Below are 8,169 nucleotides of genomic sequence, written 5' to 3'. Positions count from 1 at the left end.
CTTCGCCGCCTCCTGCACAAGCAGGACCCGAGTTCGACCTCCAGTACCAAAAAACAAAACAAAACAGAAAATACATAGGAGGAGCGAGCATGGTGGCGCACGCTTGTTATCCCAGCATCCGCGAGATTGAGGCAAGAGCATCTCTGTGAGTTTGAGGCCAGCCTGGGCTACTTATAGAGACTGTCTCAAAACAAAACACCCCTTTCGGCCATCCTGCAGTGATTGGAAGAACAATAACATAGGTGTGTGAATACAGTGCTCAGGATGTGGTCAAAACAAGGAAGCCAAATGTAAATTGCTTACAATAATATATATATTTTAAAACATACAGGAGGCTGAGGTAGGAAAATTGTCATGAGTTCGAGGCCAACCTGGGGTACATAGTGAGTTCAAGGCCACCCTGAACTTAGCAAGATCCTGTCTCAAGAAAACAAACAGGGCCGGGGATTTATAGCTCAGTGGTTTTGCCGCCTGCTACGCAAACTCAAGGACCCGAGTTCCATCCCCAGTACCAAAAACAAACAAAACCCAGAGCAGCCAGGCCTGTATCCCAGCATTCAGGAGGCTGAGACAGAAGGATCACTGCAAGTTTGAGGCCAGCCTGGGCTACATAATTCAAGACCAGCCTGAACTGCATAAGGAGACCTTATCTCAAAAAAGCAAAATAAAATAAAATACGGAAAAATGGCTGAGGATGTAGCTCAGTGGGAAAGCCATGGCTTCAATCCCTAGTAACACAAAAAAGAAAAATAAATTTAAAAATACAAGCATCTACAAAGAAAGAATTACAAGCAGCCAGGTACCTGCCACTAAAATAAATGTGTTAGCATTTTGTCGCATTTACTTCAAGGTCTTTCGTAAAAGATGAAATGGATGCCTGCTGCACAAGCGCAAGGACCCAAGTTCGATCCCTGATACCAAAAAAAAAAGATGAAACAGGGGGCCGGGGATTTAGCTCAGTAGTTTCACTGCCTGCTGTGCAAGCACAAGGACCCAAGTTCGATCCCCAGTACCAAAAAAAAAAAAAAAGATGAAACAGAGGAGCTTGTTTTCCCTTTTCCCTATTCATTTTCTCCGTCATCTCTCTGTCTCCGGATGAAATTCAGGACCTTGTACTTAGTAGGCAGGCGCTGGCTCCACTGATCCACATCCCCATTCTCTCTCTAACTTGGTTAGTATCAATTGGAGGGCTGTGGCTAGAGCTCATGCCAGAAGATTGGTATCAGGGGGCTGGGGATTTAGCTCAATGGTTCTACTGCCTGCCTTGCAAGCGCAAGGACCCAAGTTCAATCCCCGGTACAAAAAAAAAAAAAAAAGATTGGTATCAGGTACAGGGCTTCGCTTGATTTCGTGAAGTTCCAGAAGAATAGAAGACAGCATCCCCTGATTGGTATTAGCTGTAGGGCTTGGCTTGAGCTCATGAAGATCTGCAGCCAGAATTGAAGATAGCTTTCTTCGAGATTAGAAGATCCCATTTGCAAAGGCATTTTCCACACAGTTTCTGGCAAGCTTACGATTTCAAAACATGAAAAGTGAGGCTTCCCACTTCAGCCAGAGGACACATCTTAATCACCATGAAAGAACACATACAAGAGAGAAACCCTACAAATGTAATGCATGTGGGAAAGCCTTTAGCCAGAGTGCACACCTTAATCAACATATGAAAATCCATGCCCGTGAGAAATTGTGTGACTATAAATGTGAGAAAACTAAGCCATGAGCCTTCACTTAGCACTATATAAGTTGTGGCGGGGTAAACTGTGAATTTGTAAATGTGGAAAATTTTTATCAGATCTTTCTATTCAATATCAAATTATTCATTTTGGAGAGAAACTTTATAAATAAACTTCTAATGCATAGAAACCAAATATATACTTTAAACTAGTAACATTATAGTCCTAGTAGGGGTTATAACTAGTGAAAATTATTTTATAAACAAAAATATATTGAGCCATGGTCCAAATCTGATATAAAACTTAAAATAAATGAACAGAAATTCTGTAGCAAACAACTATTATTATTCACATGTAAGTTTTATGCTATGAAGCTTTGAAATTATATGAACATTAATTAAAGTAGTGTTGTAGTATTATAGATATAAAAGAGCAATACTTCAAAAAAAAAAAAAAAAGAAAGAAAGAAAAATGAGGCTTCCCAAAAGCAATGCTTAAACAGAAGAAGACAAAATGAAATCATGGCCAAAATCCAGGTAGCTGTCATACAGATTCCTAAACCTGCATCAAGTCACACTCTGACAGCACTTGAGGGCCCCAAAATGATGAAAAAGCAACAAGAGACAGCGGATGTCGCTGCTGATGAGATCATGAAGTTTGAAGCATTAATAAAAAAGGATCTCTCCAGGCAAAAGAAAGGCATCCAAGACTGGTTTAGATACAGCAGACCATACAACTACCAACTCATTAAACACTTACTCAGATGATGACTACATTAAAAAAATCCAGGGGCCAGGGATTTAGCTCAGTGGCACCGTGCCTGCCTCTCAAGTGCAAGGTCCTGAGTTCAATCCCCAGTACCCCCTCCCCCCAAAAAATCCAGAAGCGCCTACAAGAAGATGCTTTTGCATGAGAGCAAAGAGAAAAGACGAAAAGACGGCGGAGGTTGTTAATGGCCCAGTTCATCATCCACGTAGCACAGGAGGAGGCTTATGGTGAGGAGCAGCTGATACATGGGCTCATGGGACAGTCCCAACAGGAGCACAGGATTGCTGTGTAGCTCATGCACATTCGGCATGAAAAGGAAGTTTTATGGCAAAACAGAATTTTCAGAGAAAATATGAGGAAAGATGATTTAAAGATTTGCAGGATGCTCTTGATTGAGAAGTGGCTTTGGCAAAACAAGCCAAGATTGATTTTGAAGAACAAATCCTCAGAGAGAAAGAAGTTCGTGAACAGATTGCTGTGGAAAGAGTTCGGGCTCGCTATAGAAAGCATTATAAAATATGCGGAGAAATTTTGGATCAAATACTTGATTTGTCTGATAAAGTGGCAGACTATCAAATGTTGACAATCTGATTCCATTTAAGATGATGCATGATTGGAAGGAATTGTTTTTTCATGGAAAGCCCATATAGGAACAAACCTCTATTAAGCGTATGCCTGCTAATCCCTCTGAAGAACAACTTAGTGAACTGAATAAATGAAACTTGTTAGATAGCAAAGATTATGAAGACTATAAGAACATGGTTGGAGGGCTGGGGATTTAGCTCAGTGGTGGTAGTGCTTGCCTTGCAAGCCCAAGGTCCTGAGTTTGATCCCCGGTACCAAAAAAAAAAAAAAAAAAAAAAAAAAACATGGTTGGAGAGTGAGCTGTACCAGGAGAAATGACAGATAATTTATCACCCTCCAACAATTCCATACTGGGCCATGGGCTTCACAGACTCATTGAAAAATCTCTTCCTCCTCCTCAAGTTAAGCCAACAGAGCCTGAACTGCCTTCATTTGCTATTAAAGAATGCTTACTGGGAAAAACTGTAAAGACTCTACAAAGAGAGTTTCCTATTCAGGTACTTTATATGAGCACTCTTGTCCAAGAAGTTATCCAAGCATTTTACGACAATGAAAAGGTCAGTGAAGACCTACCAATTCAGAAAGAAGGTGGAGAGTTTCTATCAGATCTGCAGAAGGACAGTAAAGAGAGCCAGGACTCACACTGTATCTTCAGATGCTCCGGTTTCAGGTGAACCAGTACCAGAAACAGAAGGTGAAAGAAACTACATCTACTACACATACTAATAGAACACCAAAAACTGAAGAAGTCAAATCAAGTGATAGTGATCATTTTTCTCAACTCACTGTACATGCTCAGCTTGGTGCAAAACCACAATTGCTGAAGAAATGAAAGAGCATTCTAGACACATTATTAGTTAACATCATAGTGTATGCTGTTAATGATATACCTGTGACACAAGAGTGGATCCTTGATGGTTTTCCAATGACATTAAACCAAGCACAGCTTCTAGAGGAAGCTCTCACCAGCTGCAATAGAAACCTCATAGAAGTGGAGGCAAAAAAAACCACAAATACCCACATTGGCTCTGGATCCTACGGCTTCAAAAGAAGTACCTCTTCCCTCCTCTGCATTTGATTTTGTCATATTACTAGATCAGATACTTTCTTGCTGAGTCGTATGAATGATATCATAGCTGAAGAATTTTCACAAAAGATATTGATCAACACGGTCCTGCTGAAAACCAGTGGGTACCAGAACTTAAGAAATCACATACAGGGGCCGGGGATTTAGCTCAGTGGTTGTGCCACCTGCCTTGCAAGCACAAGGTCCAGAGTTTGATCCCCGGTACCAAAAAAAAAAAAATCAATACTGAAATAGATAAAGAATCTTTATGTCAGAAACTAAAAGAAATTTTTGCAACTGAGATAGTGAAGAAAAAGAATAAAGGTAATTACATTTATTATTATATTTAAAGCTTATATTACTAAAATATGTGCTTCTGACTTTAGAAGGAAATTAAAATGTGATTGCAAAGTTTAAAAAAAATACAGTAGGGCCGGGGATTTAGCTCAGTGGTTTCGCCGCCTGCTGTGCAAGCACAAGGACCCAAGTTCGATCCCCAGTACCAAAAAAAATAAAATAAAATAAATACAGTGACTGTTGCCCAGAGCTATTCAACGGAAAGGCAGCTCATAAAAACATGATGGTGTCCTCATCCACCTTATTCACCAGATCTGGCACTGTGCAACTTCTGGCTCCTCCCTAAAATCAAAATGACTATGGAAGGGAAACATTTTGATTCAAATCAGGCCATTCAGATGGTCACAGCAGTGCCACTAAAGACACTCACGAAAGAGGACTTCCAGAATGGCTGCAGAAAATGGCAAGAATGATGGAAAGTATGTTTGAAGCAAGGGAGAGGATTTTGAGGGCGATTTATGGCAACATATCTTTTTTGGTACTAATTTTGTTTGTTTGTTTATTTTGTTCGAGGCAGGGTCTCCCTTTGTAGTTCAGGCTGGCCCTGAACTTACTATGTAGCCTAGGCTGGCCTTGAACTATCAATGATCCTCCTGCCTCAGCCTCCTGAGCGCTGGGATTATAGGCATGCACCACTACAACTGGCTTTTGGTACTAATTTTTTTGTTTGTTTGTTTGTTTTGGTACTGGGGATAGAACTCAAGACCTTGTGCTTGTAAGGCAGGTGCAGCACCACTGAGCTAAATCCCTGGCCCTTGGTACTAATGTTTTTAAATTGATAATTTACCATATTTTTCTATTGTAGTCATGATCAGAAAAAACACAGCAACAGGGCATTGATAAAGCAGATATCCAAATGGGTCAGGGGTCACAGGGTTGTGTTGGCTCTGGCTGCCATATGATCTGTAATTAGTTGGGCTGTCAGTGATTGTCAAGCCCTCCACAAATGATGAGCTTCTCTCCTGCTCCTTGTTGGGACCCACTTCCCACCCAGGGCCTGCAGGAAGTTGGCTGCTCTGTGGGCATTGGATGAGGGAATGAATTTCACTTCCCATGACCAACTGCTCTCTAACAAATGCCAGTAAAATTTTTCCACAAAGGGTCAGGTGGTAAATTCTGGGGTTTTTTTTGTAGTACTAGGGATGGAACTCAGGGCCTTGCCCATGAAAGCCAAGGGCTCCACCACTCAGCCATACCTCCAGTCCAGATAGCAAACATCTTTGGCTTTGTGCATCGTAGCATCTTCAAAACAATTACACCACCTAGACCCCTGAAGCTGGAAAGCATCCCAGAGGATTTAAAGGCAAACAGGTGTGAAAGGGTGCTAATAAAACTTTACTCATGGCTGGGCATGATGGCACACCTGTCATCTCAGCACTAGGAGGCTGAGGCAGGAGGATCACCTCAAGTTCAAGGCCTGCCTGGGCTACATAGTGAGTTCAAGGCCAGCCCGGACTATATAGTGAGACTCTATCTCAAAACAACAAAAATAATGATAACATTTGAATGTTTTGATTGAATATGTTGCCTTCTTTGCACACTGGGTGGAGCAGGATCATGGTGCCTCCAGAGGAGAAAGCTGAAGCTGGAAGATAAAACACCTGGCTGCACTGCCAGACCAAGGTCCCTGCCCTGAACTTCTGTGGGGCTAGAGGCCCCTTATCTCCTGGCTCCCCAGATCACAAGGAGCCCCGCTTCAGGCCATGCCCTGTCCAGCTCTGAGGGTTCCTTTCCCTTGGGGGGGGTCACTATGCTCAGCAGTCCCAGCTGGCCCTTGGTGGCCCTACTTATGGGTGTTTATGAGCATGAGGGACGCTACTGCGACACCTGCCATCTCACAGGGCGTGGCCACCCATAGAAAGGAGGTGCTACTTCTGCGGTTCCCCTGTTGTCTTGGTTACTTTTCTCCTTGCTGAGACAAAATACCCAACACCCACAAGTTAAGGGAGAAAAGGTTTATTTAGCTTACAGTTTGTAGAGGTTTCAGTCCATAATCAGCTGGCTCCAAGGCAGGGTGGTGTGGCAGAGAAGCATCAAAGAGGAGAAACAGTTCATGGCAGGCAGAAGGCAGAAAAACAAGCAAACAAGGGACCTTAGCAGCTTCTTTCTGCCCCTTTTATGTTGTATCTAGGCTACTGGGATTAGGGCAATGGCAAACCAATCAGTGGGCTGATTTAGTAATCACAAACCCTTGACCCCAGCGTCACATGCTCTAGATGCAGCCACCTCTGAAAAAGCCCCACCTATGACCGCATGAGGTTTGGGGGGATGTCTAGACACAGCCATACACTTGCCTAGATTCTGACTTCCAGGGCAGTGGTAAAGCACGTTCCCTGGCATGCAGAAGGAAGACCATGAGTTTCACCCCCAACATCACAAAAAAGAAAAGAAAGACAGGCACACTGGTGCACACTTGTAATCCCAACATTATGAGAGGCTAAGGCAGGAGGATCCCAAGTTGGAGCCAAGCCTGAGCAATTCAGTGACTTATTGTGACCCTGTCTCAAAATTTTTTTTAAAAGGGTCTGGGAATATAGTGCAGTGTGAAGGCCCGGGGTTCACTTCCCAGTACCACAAAGAAAGAAAGAAAAGAAAGAAAAAACAAAAGAAAAAGAAATTACTGTGTTTTAGAACATGACCTGTGGCTAGCAGCTGTGACCTGTTGGGCCTGTACCAAGTGGCCCAGATAGAATCAATCTTTCTTTCTTTCTTTCTTTCTTCTTTCTTTCTTTCTTTCTTTCTTTCTTTCTTTCTTTCTTTCTTTCTTTTAAGACAGCGTAGTTCAGGCTGCCCTCGAACTCATGGCAATCCTCCTGCCTCTGCTTCCAAAGTGCTGGGATGACAGGTGTGCACCACCACATGTGGCTCTGGCTGATAACTTCACTGTAGCCATAAGAGGAGCTGTGGATGGAAGACTCTGCTCCACTTGGCTGCTAGTGAAGACACTGAGATGACAAGCCTGCATTGTTTTCCACTGCAGTATTAGGGAGTCATTTGTTACACAGAAACAGCTAACTAATACAATGTGCCTTCTTTCTTGGACTTTCCAGGGCATCTCTTGCCCTGTTGATGACATTTAGTAATTACCACCTATTTTCTTTCTTCTTTTCTCTTGCAGTACTGAGGATGGAACCCAGGGCCTTGTGCTCGCCAGGCAAGCGCTCACTACTGAACCACACCCCTTTCCCAGTGAGTGCCACCTGTTTTCCTGGGACCTCCATACATGGCAGAGCAGCCTCCACTATGCCCACAGGGACCCCAGGGCTGCTGGGACACTGGCCTTCATAGTGCTCATTGCAGGGCCCAGGGTGGCACAAGGATCTTGCACCCAGGACTCCTAGTCTGGGTTCTTTACACAGTCCACTCAACCCCACCTCCCACTTTTTTTTCTTTTCAGTACTGGGGATTGAACCCAGAGTCTTCACACTGAGCTACATCTCTAGTCCTTTTCATGTTTTTGGTGTTTTGTTGGGTTTTTTTGGCACCGGGGATCAAACTCGGGACCTTGCGCTTGCAAGGCAGGCACCGGAACCACTGAGCTAAATCCCCAGCCTTTTTGTTTTTGTTTTGAGACAGGGTCTTGCTATGTAGTTCAGACTGGCCTTGAACTCACTATGTAGCCCAGGCTGGCCTTGAACTCATGGTGATCCTCCTGCCTCAGCCTTCCAAGTGCTGGGACTACAGGGATGTGCCACTACACCTGGCTCCTTTTTTTTTTTT

General features: G+C 43.4%; 1 pseudogene; it reads left to right on the top strand.

The window, feature by feature from the left end:
* The first annotated feature begins 3,561 nt into the window (after positions 1-3,561).
* LOC101720537 (sperm flagella and cilia-associated protein 2-like) lies at positions 3,562-6,171 on the top strand (annotated as a pseudogene).
* The last annotated feature ends 1,998 nt before the right edge of the window (positions 6,172-8,169 follow it).

This window comes from Heterocephalus glaber, unplaced genomic scaffold, assembly GCF_053883595.1.
Source record: "Heterocephalus glaber isolate CG9 unplaced genomic scaffold, H.glaber_assembly_v1.0 deba00001760, whole genome shotgun sequence".
Classification (NCBI taxonomy): domain Eukaryota; kingdom Metazoa; phylum Chordata; class Mammalia; order Rodentia; family Bathyergidae; genus Heterocephalus; species Heterocephalus glaber.
Note: the sequence above shows the minus strand (reverse complement) of the source record. Positions and strands in the feature narration are given on the sequence as shown.